At 42.2% G+C, this 16611-nt stretch overlaps 1 long non-coding RNA gene across 2 annotated transcripts in view; it reads left to right on the top strand.

Moving 5' to 3' along the window:
- The first annotated feature begins 226 nt into the window (after positions 1–226).
- LOC136560720 (uncharacterized) overlaps positions 227–16611 on the top strand; it is a 40316-nt gene continuing 23931 nt past the window's right edge. The window contains exons 1-3 of one of the 2 annotated variants that reach the window (XR_010784196.1): positions 227–1582; positions 1694–1802; positions 3536–3694. This is a non-coding gene — a long non-coding RNA (uncharacterized lncRNA). Of the gene's footprint in view, positions 1803–3535; positions 3695–16611 lie in introns of both variants that reach the window. The other variant, XR_010784195.1, reaches the window with a different exon arrangement.

Below are 16611 nucleotides of genomic sequence, written 5' to 3'. Positions count from 1 at the left end.
CTGCAGCACAGTGCTAGGCATTCACAACACAGGCAACTCTGCTGCCCACTGCCCTCTTAGAGGGACAAAAAAATTTTCTTAGCTGTTTTGCACACCTCTTAATATTCCAGTGTGGCTACTTGGGCCAAAATCTAGAGTGAGGTAAGTTATTTAGCAGCATGTAGGTGTAAAGTGCTGCAATTTTCTGTTCTGAGTGGGTGGTAAGGTAGGGGTGCAGCAGGAAAAGCAGCAAAGAGGATGGCATTAGATAACATGCTCTGTGTGCTAAGGGCTGCTGGGAAGGGAGCTCTGGTTGCTTTGGCCATGTCTAAAGGCAGATTTGCTCAGTATTTGTTTGTTTTCTAAGCTGTGAATGTGCTTGTATGCATTCTTCTCTTTTGGTTTAGCTTAAACCTTTCCTAATCCTGTTAGCAGAGATAAATCTCCCTGAACCACAAGTAAGTGTCTGCATGGGAGTTTGCACGAGCTGAATTAATTCTGCATGAAATCATGCAGGGGTGCCCTTGTGTGGGTAAACACAACCTCATGTTCATTCCAGCATCCTTGGCTTTCCCTGCCATGCTTTCCCTGCCTGCTCTCCCCTCTTGGCAGGGGAGGTCACATTGAAGCATCTCATGCTCAATTTCAACAGGAAAATAAGCAAATCCCCCCTCACCACCAGGAAAAGGGCAGAGTGAACCCAAACTAGGCTCTCTGTGTGAGGTCTGTCAAGAAAGACTCCCTTGCAGAGCTGTGTGCCAGCAGGACCATGTTCCTGACCTAGTGACATGCAGAAGGAGGGGTCCTCCCAGTATTATCCCCACTGCGCTGTCCTGGCACAGCACAGTGGGAGAGGCAGCTGGGCTTAGCTCAGGATTTTGCATATTCTTTACCATGCATGTCCTGTCTTGACAGTATTTATGCAAATTTTTAAATAGAGGAAAAAGCTGTCACATAAAACAAAAAAATTCATCCGAAGGCGAAATATGTAGGTTGGTTGGCTTCTGTGTTTTCTTTTTCTTTTTTTTTTCAATTAAAAATCAGTTAACCTATAAAACGACGATCTAGTTTAATATCCTTATTACATGTTCCAGGCAGTATCTGAGTCACACCATTTGCACTGTGCTCTGTACCCCTGTGGGGGATGTAAAAGCTCCATTTTTGGAATATTCCGAGGTGCACCCCAGTCAGATGTGCCAGGTGAGAGTTCCAAGTTGCAGGATTGTGGGTAGTGAAAGTGAATTCTCTCAGGATGCAGTTGCTGTCAGGACAGGACCCACAGGTCAGTATTGAGTTAATTGGTTTAGGTGGTCCTGTCCTTGCAATCCGTGTCACCTTTTTGAGTGGACACACACCTGAAGTCAAAAGAAATTCCCAATGCATTGCCTCGTCCTTATTTTTGTTTCTGGTTGGTGAAACTCCATTGAATTTAATTCCCACCTAATGCTAAGATCCATCACCTTTAATTGTCATCAAAAAACACTTATAAGGAGCAACAAAAGGAGCTGCTGGAGGATGTCTCTTCTTCAGCACTGGAAGAACTGCTGCATGTTCTCATGTCATGAACAGCCAATTCTCATCAGCATGGGCACTTCCTATGCAGGTAGGGGTCTTCTGGCTTGTTCGGACTATTTCACCTGGGTATTTTTGCAGAGATAACTAGTAAGATGCTAACTGGTTAATACCAACTGTGATAATGTGTTTTGTGACACAGATTCTCGTTTGCTAAGAGCCAGAGTAAACAAGACCTGCCTCCCGGGACGTGCATACCACAACAGTCCTGACATCACCACTGTGGAGACTTCTTTTGATGAAGGCTCAAGGTCAGAGTTGAGATATACAACAGTCCAATAATTTACTGCTGATCAGCTCACAGCTCCTGTTATGGGCCATAGTGCCAAACTTGACTTTTACATAACTAAGAGCATCTACACTGAGAGTTGCCACTACCCAGCCCATGTACAAGTGCCTTCATCTCTGGGGCAGCACTTGTGAGCCTTTTCCACCATTACAGGATCATGGAACACAAGGCTGAATGTTATCTTCACTTTTAGAGCACTTTGTACCCAATAGGAAGGGGCTGGAAAAGGGATTCTCCTTTGGGCTATAGATCCCCCACCTGCTGTATCTCCATACCCCTCCCAGTGTGGTGAGCTCCAGGCACTTGGCAGATCTCAGCCCTTTTTCCACTAGAATTGCACTTTCCTCCTTGGGCTGTGTCTAAATTTCCTTGGCATGGAGGTAAGGGCTGACGCTACCATCACTCCAGGGAATGCAGGAGCATACAATTATTACCTTTCAGATTTGCTATACAGATATGCCTGGAAATCTCCATTCTTTCCTTCCTTAAAAATACATGTCTCTAGCTGCTGTATTTGGAAGCTGTGGGTCTCTGACTCTCATGGTTTACCTGTTCAGGGTGACAGACAGAGATATAACCTTTACCTAGTAACTAGTGAAATTGCTTTTCCCAGCACAGGGGGATACCTGCATGCTATTAGCATTAGAGATTTCAGGTTCCAGACCTGCTGCTGACTTCAATGAGTCTATTGTAACATTATTTGAAATATTGTCTGTTGGATTTTTTCCTTGAAAGTTGTCAGCTGAAACTTCTTTTTTGTTTAATGCCTAAAAGCTTTCCTTTACCTGATTTTCCCTCTTTCTTTCCTGAAATATGTGCATGCATGAAAAAATTTGACTTCTGGAAGTCTGGATACTTTCCTAATGCATTTATTAGTATTGAGGACATGGAATACTGTGCTTAGTCCTCTGGGAAACCTACAATTAGTGGGATGAAAATACCTTCTGTAAATGATTGAGCTCATGAAACAGTGTGAGTAATTAAAATGCTGTGCAGGACCGAGCTGAAAATCCTTACAGGATTATCAGTGAGGCATTGTTTAAAAGATGTCCTTGGGTTGGACAGTGGCAGCAACACTGAGTGCAGGCATTACTCAGAGCTTCTGCTGAAAATGGAAGGTGGCAGGTACCATGTGCAGTACCTGGTTAGTCTTCTGTTTTCCTCCATTTTTATCCTTGCTGTTCCAGCCGAGAGGAGCTCTTCATAGCTTATTTTTTTCATCCCAGGAGATCTGCAGGTTGATTGATTGGATGTTGGGGGATTTTTGTTCATTTGTTTGATTGTTGTGGTTTGTTTTTAAATGTAATGTAATGATGGTTAGGAATGTAGAGCTAGAGAAGGGACAGCTTTGAAAAGTTCTCTGTACATGTACTTTTGTGGTGGTCTTAGTGCATGTGTGTCTATGGTCTTACCCCAGGACAGGCCAAAGGGCTGCCCACAGACCTGGTTAAACATTTAACACCCAGCTGCAGTTTCTATACCTTCCATGCAGTTTCCAAAGGCATTTTAGTGCCTGAAGATGCCTACAGAGCTTTCAAAGGGCCTTAGCTCATTGGATACCCAAATTGCTGTGACCTTGATGGGATTGAGATGTCTAACTTTATTAGGATCCTTTGCAAATTCCTCTAGGACTCCATTTGCCATGCGGCCGAAATCCTTGCAAAGTATGATCAGAGCTCATTTTTTGTCTGGCAGGTTTTGTGCCTGGAGCTGCACTTCCCACCACTGCAAGTCCTGCCCAGCTTGCACAGAACAGCTTCGGAAATGGCAAAGGCTGCAAGGTGCTCACACACTGTGATGACCAGCTGGACAGGATTGAAAAGGACAATGACAAGTTATGCAAGGGACCAGTGGGTAATTTACTTTGTGAAGATGTTTAAAACTCACCATTGTTTTGGGCTCATGAGTGGAAGTTTATTATGATAAATTTGTTGGAGGGTAAGGTCACATTTTTGTTTCTTGGATGAAATGTTAGGCCAGACAAATACAAAAATAGAGTTACAAACACAGTTTGCAGATGTCTGGATCCTCTCAAGTGGGGGGTGGTGGGTGTAGGCTGGAGGAAGGGTATGAAAGGGGAAATTATTTACACACAGTAGGCCTGGGGTGAAGTTGAGCTGAAGAACTTTGCAGGGAGGACAGGAATCAGAGAAAGGGAAAAAAAAAATTCTTTGGTTGGGTGAAAGTGATGAGACTGGAGGAACTGGTGTGAAGATGTGTGTGAGTGGGTCAGACCTGAGCCATGCATGAGGGCAAAGGAGAGCTGCCTCGGGTACAGAACAGGTTAAACAAGGACATATGGCAAGGAGGTAGGAAAGGGAGAGGGAGCTGAAGGCTGGGAATGTAGAAGGTGAGTCCAGCATGGCAATGGGGTGAGATGGCAGGCAGGCCTTTCCTTTTCCAGAGGCAGTTGCTTATGAATACCCATTATGTGTGTTTTTATCTCTCTGCAAGGAAGCTTTCCAAAAGCATGAATAATACCTTATTAGGTAGAGGGTAAGGCCCCTCCTTTTTATCCTGCTTTAATTCATGTTTCCTCTGCTTTGGTGGCTGCCTTGCAGAAGGTGCTGTTAGAAGTGCAATTATCATTCTTCCTGGTTGGGCGGTATGAAGGGCGTAGCCTCGCTCAGCATCTCCTGGAGGCTTATTACTCAAGAGAGAGGAGCTGTGCACGAGAAGCCAAATTAAACTGAGCAAAGAGGAGGCTGTTCCCACTGCAGGGATGGAACAGATTGTTTTGCTGAAGACCAGGTCAGGAGCTGGTCTAGGGGATAATGTAGCTGGAAGCCTGCAATGTGGGGAGTTTGTGCCACAGAGTTGAAAGGCAGAACACTCTGGGTCTTTGTGGCTTAGCCTGCCTCTCTCCCTTTTGTCCACTGCTTTACAGTTGTGGCTTGCTGACTGTCCTCTGCTTGACAGTCAGTGGAATATTGTCCTGCACATACTTCAAGGCAAGAAGTTATAAAATTCTGATCCCCACCTCTGATCCTCTTCAGGATCTTGACTGTTGCTTCTTAGAGAGCTACCCAGACCTAGTTTAAAGATCTCAAGTCATGGAAAATGCAATGTATTCTTGAAAGAACCACCTTCTCCCTTCCTTTTTTAAAAAGCATCACTTTTCTCAGATGAATTCATCTGTTTTTCAGCTGTCTTTTACCATTGCATCACCACTGTTTTCCCTCTGCTTTTTGGCAAGAGTGTGTTACACACCACTCAGTGGTCTGCTTTGAGGGGCAAACAGTGTCTCCATCTCTGTTTGCCAGGATTCCAGATGTGTCTGAAGCTTTCTGAGCACCAGGCAACAAACAGTTAAGGCAGCCACAGGTCTCAGAACATTTTGCTAGGGAGCCAGGTGAGCAAAGAACAGATAAAGGCAGCACCTGCCTATGGGTTTGGAACAGCCTGGGGCCATGGATAGAATGTAAATACACTCTGAAAATCTTATTGTCTGACACTCTGCCAGCGTCTTCTGGGCTCTTGTCATGGAAAATATTTCAGCTGAGGTCATTCAGTCAGCAAAAAACCAGGATTTAATACCCTCTGAGGTGCCAACTTGCTTCTTTCTTTGTGTCGATAAATAAACAAAGTAGGGTAGCATTTCATGTTGCCAGGATCATCTTTGTTTTATTAGGAAGGGCTTAAAGGTTGTTGATTTTTTTTTTTCTTTTTTTTTTTTTTTTTTTCCTTCTCCTTCCTCCTCTTTAAATGCAAAGGCTGCATGTTACTGCTCCCTTTCTGTTTGCTCCTCCTGGCTCATGCACACGCCCAGCCTTTAGAGTTAGAACTAATGCCTGCTTCTTGTAAATCTCTGCTGGCTGCCCCAGGCTGTGTTTTTAATTCCTTTATTCAGCTTTGAGATGAGTAGGAGAAAGGTGCAGCTTTTTGAGATGATGGAAGTTGCCATTTCCCTTCTTCAGTCAATTAGGCACTTTGGTTGTTTTCAGCTAATTCTCTAAAACTTTCCATTGATGATAGCGCTAAGGGGCGTGGGGGGAGCTGAGGGATCTGGGAGGGAGAAGGAGGGAGGGCTGGTAACTGGATTATCTACTGGTAGGATGACTGATTTGCTGCCCGTGCCTCTGAGAGAGAGAAACAACCTGACTTCAGAGCTGTGCTCAGAGCAACTGAGCTTCTGGTCAGTCAGATTTATGGCTGTTGATTGTATTTCTGCAGTGCCTGTCCTTTCTCAAGAGTGACATGAGATGTGGTGATCCTTTCGGTGTGCTCAAGGAAACCCTTGCTTTTTCGTCCAGATCTTTGCAATGGGAAATTCCTTCCAAGTTTGCATGGAACTTCCTTAACTATGTGTCTTGGTGACCCTTCTCCACATCTTTCAGCTCCAGACCCTTCCACCAGTGCCTATTTTGGGTAAGTCACAGGTGTGCAGGCACTGCTGGCTGAGGAGGAACCTGTTGTCTAGAGGTGATCCCTACCTATTGAAAGCCTTCCCCTCATCTATATTTTGGCCAGCTGTCCATCCCTGGCTCCTCTGAGCCTTCCTTCCTGGCCTGCAATTCCCAAGCCCCTCATGGCTGGTGAGTGCCTCATACAATGTTACAGAAGGCCCTACAGCATCCTGGCAAGTCCAGCAATGGTACTCCTTTTCTTCCTCTGTGTTCCAGCAATGATGTGAGAGCAAAGAATGGCTTTGCCTTCTGAAACATCAGCTCTTTCTGCTTTCAGGCAGGAAGGAATGAGATCAGTTCTTCCACATCAGCACTTTTCTTTATCTTGTTGTTTTCTGCCCTAAGTCTGTCAGGGTCTGTGGCTCACCTGGTAATGAGTCTGCAAACCTTGGGGCAGGGAATTGTCTCACCTGATTTTAGTTATCTAAAACTTAGACATAAAGTTTAAGATTGTCATCTAGACTCCCTCTTTGCTCAGTGAGGAGTGATAAACAGCCCATGCCATTCACCTTACCCACTCTAGACATTTGCCTTAGGTTGAGATGACTCACACTTTGGAAGCTCCCATGTGCTCCACAAACTCTCTGGGAGGCTTAGGGGAACATCTAGATCTGGACCCCTAACTCTCACAGGGCTCTTCATCTGAGAAATCCAGCGCCTCCTTCTTTTTGCCATTTACCATGGATATTGTCTATGTGCAGGGTAGAATTGCAGTCACTTGTTTTAAGGGGAGTGACTTGTGTCCATATGACTCTTGAGATGTCTTTGTGCTGATTTTGATTTTTAATGGAGATGGTGTTCTGTCAGTAGTGGCCCAGAGAAGCAGAGGAGGTTTTAAAGTGAGAAGGTAACTACTTGGACAAATGTTGTCATTCTATCAATTTTTTTCAATCAATCAGGTGGATTTTAAGGCTACCAATTTCAGAGCTGATGAAAAAATATGGAGGTCTGGTTTCCATTAAAACTAAAGATCTCAACTGCTTTATATTTACCCTTATGCTAACCTGTGATGTGCTTGCTTATCCCTGTGTATATCTTTGAAGGGGAAAGACTGCAGGCATTCCCCACCCCACATGAGACACAGACCTTAAAATACGGAGGGGAAAATAGAGCTTGGAGCCAAGCTAATCTTCTCAGGTTGCTGCTGGGAGCACAATGGTGGCAAATTGTTGTGGCAGGGGGACCCTGCTCTTCAACCAAAGACAGGAACTAGGCTGACAGGACAATAATAGTGTGTTGGCTCAACTGGCAAACACACATCCCCTTTGGACAGACTCAAAATGTTACATTGGGAAGCAGTTAATACACCGTTGTGTAAAGTTCCTAATGGACTGGAGCCAGAATGCTCCATTAACCACACACATATAAAATATTCATTGAGCTTGGGTTTTGTTGCCAAGCTGGAGGAAGGGGGAGAAGCTTTGTGTGTGGAGATAACACTGTCAGTATTGAGGGCTGAAGGGAGGAGTTGATGATGTGTTCTGAAATCTTTTATTCTTTTTAAGAAGAGAAGTACTTTTCATCCTTGGCAGGAGGCTAAGGGGTGCAAAGAGGATTAAACGCAATACTTGCCAGGTTTTACATTTCTTGTTTAATTGACCAAGGGTTGAAAGTACCTCCTGCCTCTGTGCCAAACTCCCTGATCTGTTCTGTACCATGTGCTTTCTGCAAATTAAACACAGGGTCAGTCTTTAGAAAATAAAAATATTGCAAAAACCACAACTGTGTTCTCCAGAAGGTTGGCTTCTAAATAGAATAAAAATTCTCTGAGCACAGGAAAGTGAGGACTGTGGTGATAGGAAGTATAAGCACCAAGGTTTTTCTCTAGAAAACTCATGCTCACCTGTTTTTGTGCTAGTTTTAGGTGTGTGGTAAAAGAAGCTTTGTTTACTGGGTGCTGAATGTACAATGAACATTTAGAAGAGATTTGGTTGGGAGAATTGGCTTGACTTGCTTTGTGCTTGAATTAGGAGACAATGAGGCAAATAGTAAAATCGTGTTTCAGGCTGAATGAGTAAACATGTGTGCAAAAGATACTGTCCATGTGACCCCTCTCTTGCCAGAAGGCAGCTTTGTGGATCCACTTAAGCCAGACACACACTGGAAGAACCACAGCCCAGCTGAGGAGGAGCAGAGAGTGCTGTGTGGGATGGATAACTGGGAATACAAGGCCAGGAGGGAACACATAGTGGTTTGCCTGTGCTCGGGGGCCTTTGTATCTTGTGGTGTCTGAGCAGCCTTTGAGAGGGTACTGGAGAGGAGCTGGTGACCTTCCTTGTGCATCATGTTTGGTCCTGGTTGTGTGAGCACCAAGATATACAAGGGAGAGTCCAGAAAGCAAAACAAAACATTTTGATAGGAGAGGATGGTAAAGAACAGGAGCTCTGTTACAGCATTCAGAAACATCCCAGGCAGTGAGAGACCCATTGTGTGTCTAAGGAAGTGGTGTGGGGAGAAAGAGGAGAGACATCTTAGAAACAGGAGAGATGCTCAGGAATGGGTGATGTCTTCTGAAATGGGGCCAGCCAGGCTGGTGGCGCTACAGATGAAAACAAACACTGGGAGAGTCTTCCAAATTATTTGAGATGAGTTCCTGGAGAAGAACACATTCATCCTGATGGCAAATTTCCTTCTGTGCCTTCATGGCAGGACAGAATAGCCACCAATAGTGTTCAGATAATCCAGCAGTCTAAGCAAATGCCTGTTAAACCAGGCACACACAGACTAAGACCAAAAGTGTCTGTGCTTTCCTAGAAATACTAAATCCATATAAGGTGAGGATGGGTGAATTTCACTGTACTGGCCTCAAAGAAATTATTCTGAATGAAGCTGATCAGTTCCAACACTGCACTACCAGGATACTCATGATGTGGAAATAACAGGAATAGATTTTGCCGTTGGAGAAGTGACTCGCAGTCAGTTGGATACCAGAATCCAATAAGATAAATCAATTATCTGTATCATCATTTGCCACCCACTCTCTATGAATTGGATGTTGCCACACCAAATCAAGAAAAACATTATAATAAATTTATCCTTTCAAACAGCTGACCATGGCAGTGAAAATATCTATGAAATACTCTAAAAAAGATCAGAGGCAATGGAGAGTATGCAAGAAAATAGACTGGAGAATATTTATCCTACTTAGGATATAGAGGGCAAATTTTAATTTACATTTCTAAATAGACCAATAAAAGAGAATATAATTTTTGACTAGGACCTTGTCTAAATTATAGCTGTTGCACTGAAAGAATGGCAATAGTGACCATTTATAGTCAATTTCATTACTTTAGTAGGAATAATAAAATTAGGAAAAACCCAAAGACCAAGACTGTTTTTATCTCAAAAGCATTTTAATATTAAGAAATTTAATTTTAATAGCATTAATGAGTACATAATTAAAAATGTAAGTACCATGCCTGTATAGTGGAGAAAACATGCCAGTTCCCAAAATTCACCTAAACCCCAAAAATTTACTACAGTAAAACAGTGGAAGAAGGGGACAATACAATGATGTCCTCTAAAAAAGTGGAAATCGTGCCTAAACAAAGAAATCAGAGAGGAGTGTAATTTCTTACAAGTTAAATGTAAACCCATTGCAACACAAACTAAAATGGTGTGAGGGGTGACTCATAAAACCCATAGAAAATCGTAAAATATTTCCTTCAAATATGACAGGAACTGACAGTCTAGAGGGTCCAGCAAATGCTCCAGGTGTCAAAGGAGCAGTGGAGTCAGCAAATCCACCAAGAGGAGAGTCACTGCCTGCACAGCCAACAGGAAAGTCCTCCAAGGGTTGAGCCCAAGGAATGGTCCTGAATTTACTTGCTAACAGAAAAGCTTTTAAAACATACATGAATGAAATGAACAGTAGCAAATCACCAGGACAAATGATACTCACTCAAATGTTCTAATTGCTGTGGTGTGAAACTCTTGGGTTCAGTCAGCCTCAGTTACCTTACCCAGCAGAGGTAACTAATGAGACACCAATCCTAAAAAGTGTTCCAGCAGGGAAGAAAAAAGCCTGCAGGTGACTCCGGTCTGGCTTGTCTACCAGGAAAGCTGAAAGGAAATTACAACAGATTTAGTGGCATCATACCTAAATACAATATATTGTGGGTGTGCTAACACAACCTTTGGAAATTAAAGGCACGCATTGCAAGCCCTGGAGAACTTCAAAGGAATCAATAAGCATCTGGAAAAGCATGTAACACTTAATATAGTGTGCTTGGGGTTTTGATGGATTTTGAAAAAGTCCCAGCAACGAATGAAGAAAAAGAGAGCTGTAGCTAGCCAATTTTCACACTAGAAAATGTTCATGTTCTTTTTAGTGATCCTTTGGGAGTGAGGAGGGGAGTGTAGTCCTTGTAGAGTTCCTGGGGCAGGGGAAACCATGTCTTTCAACAGCCCTACCTGAAAAAATAATTAGTAGGGAGAACATTCAGGCCAAAAAAAGTGATTCAGGCCTATAAAATCATTATCACAGTGATAACTAAACCTTTTTGGTTTTTTTCTCAAGAATCTGGAGAGACTGGGCAATACTGTGGCAGACAAAAGTCAATGTTAGTATACATAAATAACACAGGAGAAAATAATCCTGACCATTCTTGCCTCTAGGTTGCTATGTTTTCTGTGGTTTTTGTACTCAGGACAATGATTAATAAAGTCACAGCTGCTCCTTTTCCTGAAATGTCAGACAAGTACTAGAAGTCCTATAAATGCTTTTTGGAGGTTTTTGAATAATTGGCAGCAAAATAAGACTTATGCCACTGCAGTACATATAGGAGAGAGACAGAGATGTGGATCTTCCCATAATGTTCCTGCATCTTGGGTGCTTCATGAAGGACTGTTCACTCAATTTCAAAAAAGATGTATTAGAAGTAAAAAGCATAGAAAAGAGCAGTAAGAATAGCTAGAAGTATGAAATGTCTCTTTTTTTTTAATGGAGAAGTCTAAATAAAGTAATGCTTCTCAGCCTTAAAAACTGGAGAAGCATTTGACAGAGGCTCATAAAATCGTGAGTGATATGGAGGAGGTGAATGGGAACTGACCTTTCCTTTCTCCCTGCAACATAAGAACTAAGGCTGCTAAAGAAACTAGATGGACAGTGGCATTCAATAAAAGGAGCACTTTTTCATTATTTTATTGTGGAAGTGATGACAGATACTGGAAATAGCAAAATGAAATAAATTTAAGAGAGGATAAGTCAAAATTCTGTAGGATCCGTTCACCAGAGACTACTAAGCACAAGGGCCTGTGTGGGCTTGGAGATTGCTTCAAGTCCCTAAATTGCCAGTTGCAGAAGCTGGAGGACTGTGACCATTCTGTGCACAGCCTGTGTCCTGTGTCTGTTAATTATCTGGTTTTGGACAGAGCTGCATGTAAACTGCAGGGCCAGATAAGCCTTGGCTTTACCTGCACCACCATGCTTGTATCCCTATTCCACTAAGGTTGAACATGCTCAACTGCAAAATTTGTTTCCTGCTTTGTGTTGTCTTGCAGTTCACTTGGAAATATTCCTTTTCCTTTCTGTAGGTTTGTGTGAGCTTTTGGCCCAGCTGCCAATACTCAGCTCTTCCTGCTTGGTGTACAAGTTTCTGCATCCTGACCCTATGGATCCCTTTTTATATTCAGAGATCAGGACTGTGTTTTTTCTTTTAAAAATCACAATATTTCAGCCAGATTCACAACATCAGTTGATTTATAAGCCCTGAATTACAATACATGTAAACAGAGGACTAACTTTAAGCATATCCTTAAGTTCTGTGCATCTCAGCCACATGCTTAAGTGCTTTGCCAGGTAAAAATAGAAGCATGATTTAACAGTAAGCCTGACTTTCCATTGTGCTATTTTAGTTTCATGCTGATTTATCTCCAGCTAACTCAGCCAGGATACAGGACTTGGTTTGGAGAGGACAGCTTTGGTCTGAAAACAAGTTATTCCAAACCCTAGAGCTGGAAGAAGTTCTCTAGGACCAAAGATTTACAAGAAGGGGTGTGAGGGCAGAGTGTTAGGCTGCTGCTTCTGGAGTCATAGTATGAGTTTGAGTTTCATGCTGGAATTGCACAACACCCAGATACAAGTGGGTGTCTGGCCGAGCTGACGAAGTTAAAAGCATCCAGATGTGAATGTTTTGGCTATGGAAACTTTTGTGCTTTAAATATGCTAGCCCAATTTTCTTGGGAGAATATTTGGACTTCTCCCTCTGCTAAGATTTCTTTTTCAGCATCATTTAAAATGTTGAGCAATGTAGGGGTTTGTCCATAGCGTAACATAACATAAGAATCTGGCCCTTGAAAGGTAATCACAAGCTATTTCAACTGGATTTGCCTATAATGTGAACAGATATTAGGAGAGAAAAAGTACGCTCCTATTTTGAACTGAATTGAAAAATCAAGAAACCTCAACAGTGCTTGAGAGAGGAATAGCAGAACATTGTAAATATTATGCTAGGAGGACAAGATGCTGCACCCACCCAAGTTTGATAGCAGTCCAAAGGCATGGAAATGATTCTTTAATTTCTAATGTTGCAAGCTCCTAAATCAGAGAATCAGCAGCCTGATTTTGTTTGTATTACAGTTACCCTAAAGTTTGAAATGGAGACATCAGACTCTTCATAAAATTATCTAGATTTATACCAATTGCTTTCAGCTCTGTGTGAATAGATGTCCTAGAATTTAGAATGCTACTAATTTGAAATTGTTGAGAGCTTTTAGTTTTGAATTATTTTATTGAAGGTATTTCTTTGTTCTGAATTGATTATTTAATAAGGGAAAGGAAAAGGCACGAGAAATCCCTTGAATCATTTGAAGGAAAATATTGGTCCTGCTCCACTGAAACCCCAGGCCTACACATGTCCCATAGGAGACCTTTAGTGAACATCAGATGAACAATGGCAGTAGAATTTTCATTGCACTCTGTCAGGAAAGGGAAATGAGGGATCAGCACAACAGGTGGAAACCCCTAAGTACTTAAAGGATGATGTAGGGAACATAGAGTAATATTTGTAATGCTTTGTGAGTGGCTGGGGGTTTTAAAATTTTTTTGTCTTAAACTCTAATATAGCCCGCAAAGGTTACTGATGACTAAATTTTATGTGTTCTTCTAGACTAAAAATCTAAATGTGTTCTTATAGCAAAACTAAAGGAATTTCTATATCTGAGTTTTTTGAGCAGCTTACCTCCTCCCATTTGTACTGAAGTCTTTCCGGACTGGTAAGATTAGTCTCTTTTTTTGGCTGGGCAAATGCAAACTAATACTAGATTGTGTAGGCAGCTGTGGATTGATATGAATGAATCACCAAAACTCATCAATATCTGCAGATATTTTCTTGACAGAAGTAGAAAACTGCAGGGCTGGAGCTGCAGGGTGCTAAATAATAAATAGGGTATAAATAAATTTTGCTAGCACATATAGGAAGTACAATTCCCTTGAGTCTAGAGGCAGAAAGAGTCACCTGCAAGGGGATGTGTAGCAGCTTCTTCTTTCCATCCCAGCAGAGGAATGCTGAAATTGTCTTTCACTGTGATGATAAAGCCAGACTAGCTTTGAAATGAGTGTCTGCTGTCTTCTGCAAATAAGATTGCAGCAGATGGTTTCATTGTTCCCCAGTCCCAATCAGACTTATGAATCCCACTTAAAAGACTGAGGAAAATACTATGAAAAAGCTGTGCAGGCTTTGTATGCTGGTGTGAAATGGGTGTAGAGATACCATGGCTAAAAGCAGAGGTGTAAGACTTGCCTTTAATGGGTACCTTATCTAGAGAAATTACATAAACTTCTGGGCTTATCTTGCAGCTCTGTGCACAAATAGGTGTGTGTGCTCTGTCTGAACATAGCAGAGACCAGCCTAGACCACAAAAATAGAACAAGTCTTGTTCTCTGGGACACCACATTGGGATTTTAGGAATATGGAGGTCCATTTCTTATTTTGTTATAAAGTTTTCCCATGTCTTCCTGCCAGTTCTGCCAATTTATGGGCAGGTAGTTATGCATAGTACTGTAGGGTAAAATATTTGTGCATCTAAAAATATATAGGGAGATGTGCTCCTCCCACTCTTGCAGAGAACCAATGAAAGGATTCCTGAGTGCAGTTATGTCACCACTCTGGTTCTGGGACTGGAATCTCAGCTGTAGAAAAGCATTCTCCTGGAAACAGCAAACAAAGAGTGTGTTGTCCTCTCTGGCTGCAGTATATCCCCAAGTCCTGGTGCAAGGAACTGCTTTTCATGTGGGCAGTTACATCACCCTAAATATCTACCTGTATATGCACGTGCTCTCTCTGTGTTTTTTGCACTTGAGGATAAAACACAAATCCCCTTCAGGTGTGAAACCTCCACATCCCCACCTCTGGTTTACTGTGTACCTCACCAGGAGCAATATGGGTGCACAGATAATGGCTTCTTTCACAATGTAGTTGTCCAGCTCCAATTTTTTGTTCCTTTTCCCTTGCACTGAATTCCTTGCTAATGCCAATATAACCTCTGCTTCCCTCCCTCTCCATCCTCAATGTAAATTGACTTGCTGCAACCTGTTACTCTCCAGAAATTACAAAGCCTAGGAAGATAATTTGTTGCTGGTGCTGATAGCATCTGTTTATTCTAATGCACCAGTCGGGCTGTGCTCGCCTGCAAGGGGAGAAAATGACCTTCAGTAGAATCACAAACTTTACTCTGGATCAGCATCTCCCTCGGCAGCTGACTGCTGGTAATCTGCAGTCCCTGTTTTCAGGGAGACAGCAGCCAAACCAGTGCAGAGCAAGGCTGCCACCAGGGAGGCAGAAGGCAACCTAGAGCTTTTTCAAGAGTAAGTATCTATCACAGCAGATTTGTGGCCTGAAAAAATGCTGTGCACCAGATCTTTTTAGGACGCTTGGATTCCTTGTTTTCATAAGTGTGAAAACTGCTTCTGCTACTTTGCACACCAATGCCCAATTAGACTTCAATGCTGGTGCCTCAAGGAATGTCTGATTGGGGCACTCTTACCTGGAGAATCAGATAAATAAAGAAGATAATAGAGTTTAAACTAAATAATCCATAGGAGTTCAATTGGCTGACTGGTTGTGATAAAATTGATAATAGTGGCACAAAAAGAACCTTCTTTGTATCTTATGAATAAACAGAAGATGAATGTTTTCTCTGGATAATGGAATAATTTTCACTTCATTGGTACTTGGGAGTATATTAATCAGGTTTTAAAGTTACATATGCAAATCTCACTGGGTTTTTCTAACTCCAAATCCTAGAGGTACAAAGCTAAAGAGCTCCCTAGGTCTTTATTTTGATTTCTGATAAGAAACACTGGGGAAGTTCTAGAGGCTAATGAAATCTAAATTTAGATCAATATTTTAAATAGATTGCTATGATCATTAATAATTAACATTAATTCAAGGACATGCAAGGAATACATAAGGAATAACATACTGAAGCAGTGTATCACGTGAAGAGATATCTAGTACTGTTTTTTGGAAATTAATTATGGTCAGCTGCAGCTGGATTTAAAAAACAGAAATCTCTATCTGGTTGATTATTACACTAATGTTGATGGAAGAACTCCCTGTATGCCTTAAACTTGCTCCCATACATATTCTTTCATAAACTCAAATGGTACAGTACCAAATAAGAAACAGCAGATGGATTCCAACTGTTTCAGTTATAAATTTCAAAGTGGGATTTATAAAGAGGTTTAAAGTATAAATACATCAAATAGTTGTGTTCCTAGTGGGACCCATTTGTTGCACTGAGTTGCTTAGTAGTGTGGCAGTGACTGTAAGAAGGGGTGGACTCCACTCTGCTGGTGTTAGCAGATGACAGAAGGAGCAGTTTAGCATGGTTTGGATCCTTTGGTAGAATGGAAATAGCAAATAATTTCTCTTTTCAGAATCCTACAGGTAAAGGAAATGAAAAATCTGAGATCTATGTACCAGATGGAATAGACTGGGCTGAGAAACAGCAATCTGGAAAATGACTGAGGACTTGAGTGCATAATTGGCTGAGTGTCATCTCTCACTTCAGTGCCGTGGCCAAAGGGTCTAAAGCAATCCTTGGAGCCTTTCTAATGCCTGCTTGATATTCCCTGTCTCTCTGCTCAGGGATTGCTTTACTGCTGTGTTTGGCATTGGTGCAGCTGCCTTGGGAGCACTCCATCCAGCTGTGGTACCCACAATTAAAGAAGGATGTTGAAAACCTGGCAGTCTCTCAGAGAGGAGCCACAAGAATGACTGGAGGATTGGCAAACACTGCTCAGTGCAGTGCATCCCCTTAGCTTACCAAATGAGAAGTCAAGAGAAGTCTGGTTCTCAAGTATGCTATATAAGGAAGAGAAATTCAGAAACAGAAGCTCCTTTGGGCAATAGTGTAATAAGA

This window comes from Molothrus aeneus, chromosome 10 (genome assembly GCF_037042795.1).
Source record: "Molothrus aeneus isolate 106 chromosome 10, BPBGC_Maene_1.0, whole genome shotgun sequence".
Taxonomy (NCBI): domain Eukaryota; kingdom Metazoa; phylum Chordata; class Aves; order Passeriformes; family Icteridae; genus Molothrus; species Molothrus aeneus.
This window is presented reverse-complemented; position numbering and strand designations above follow the sequence as displayed.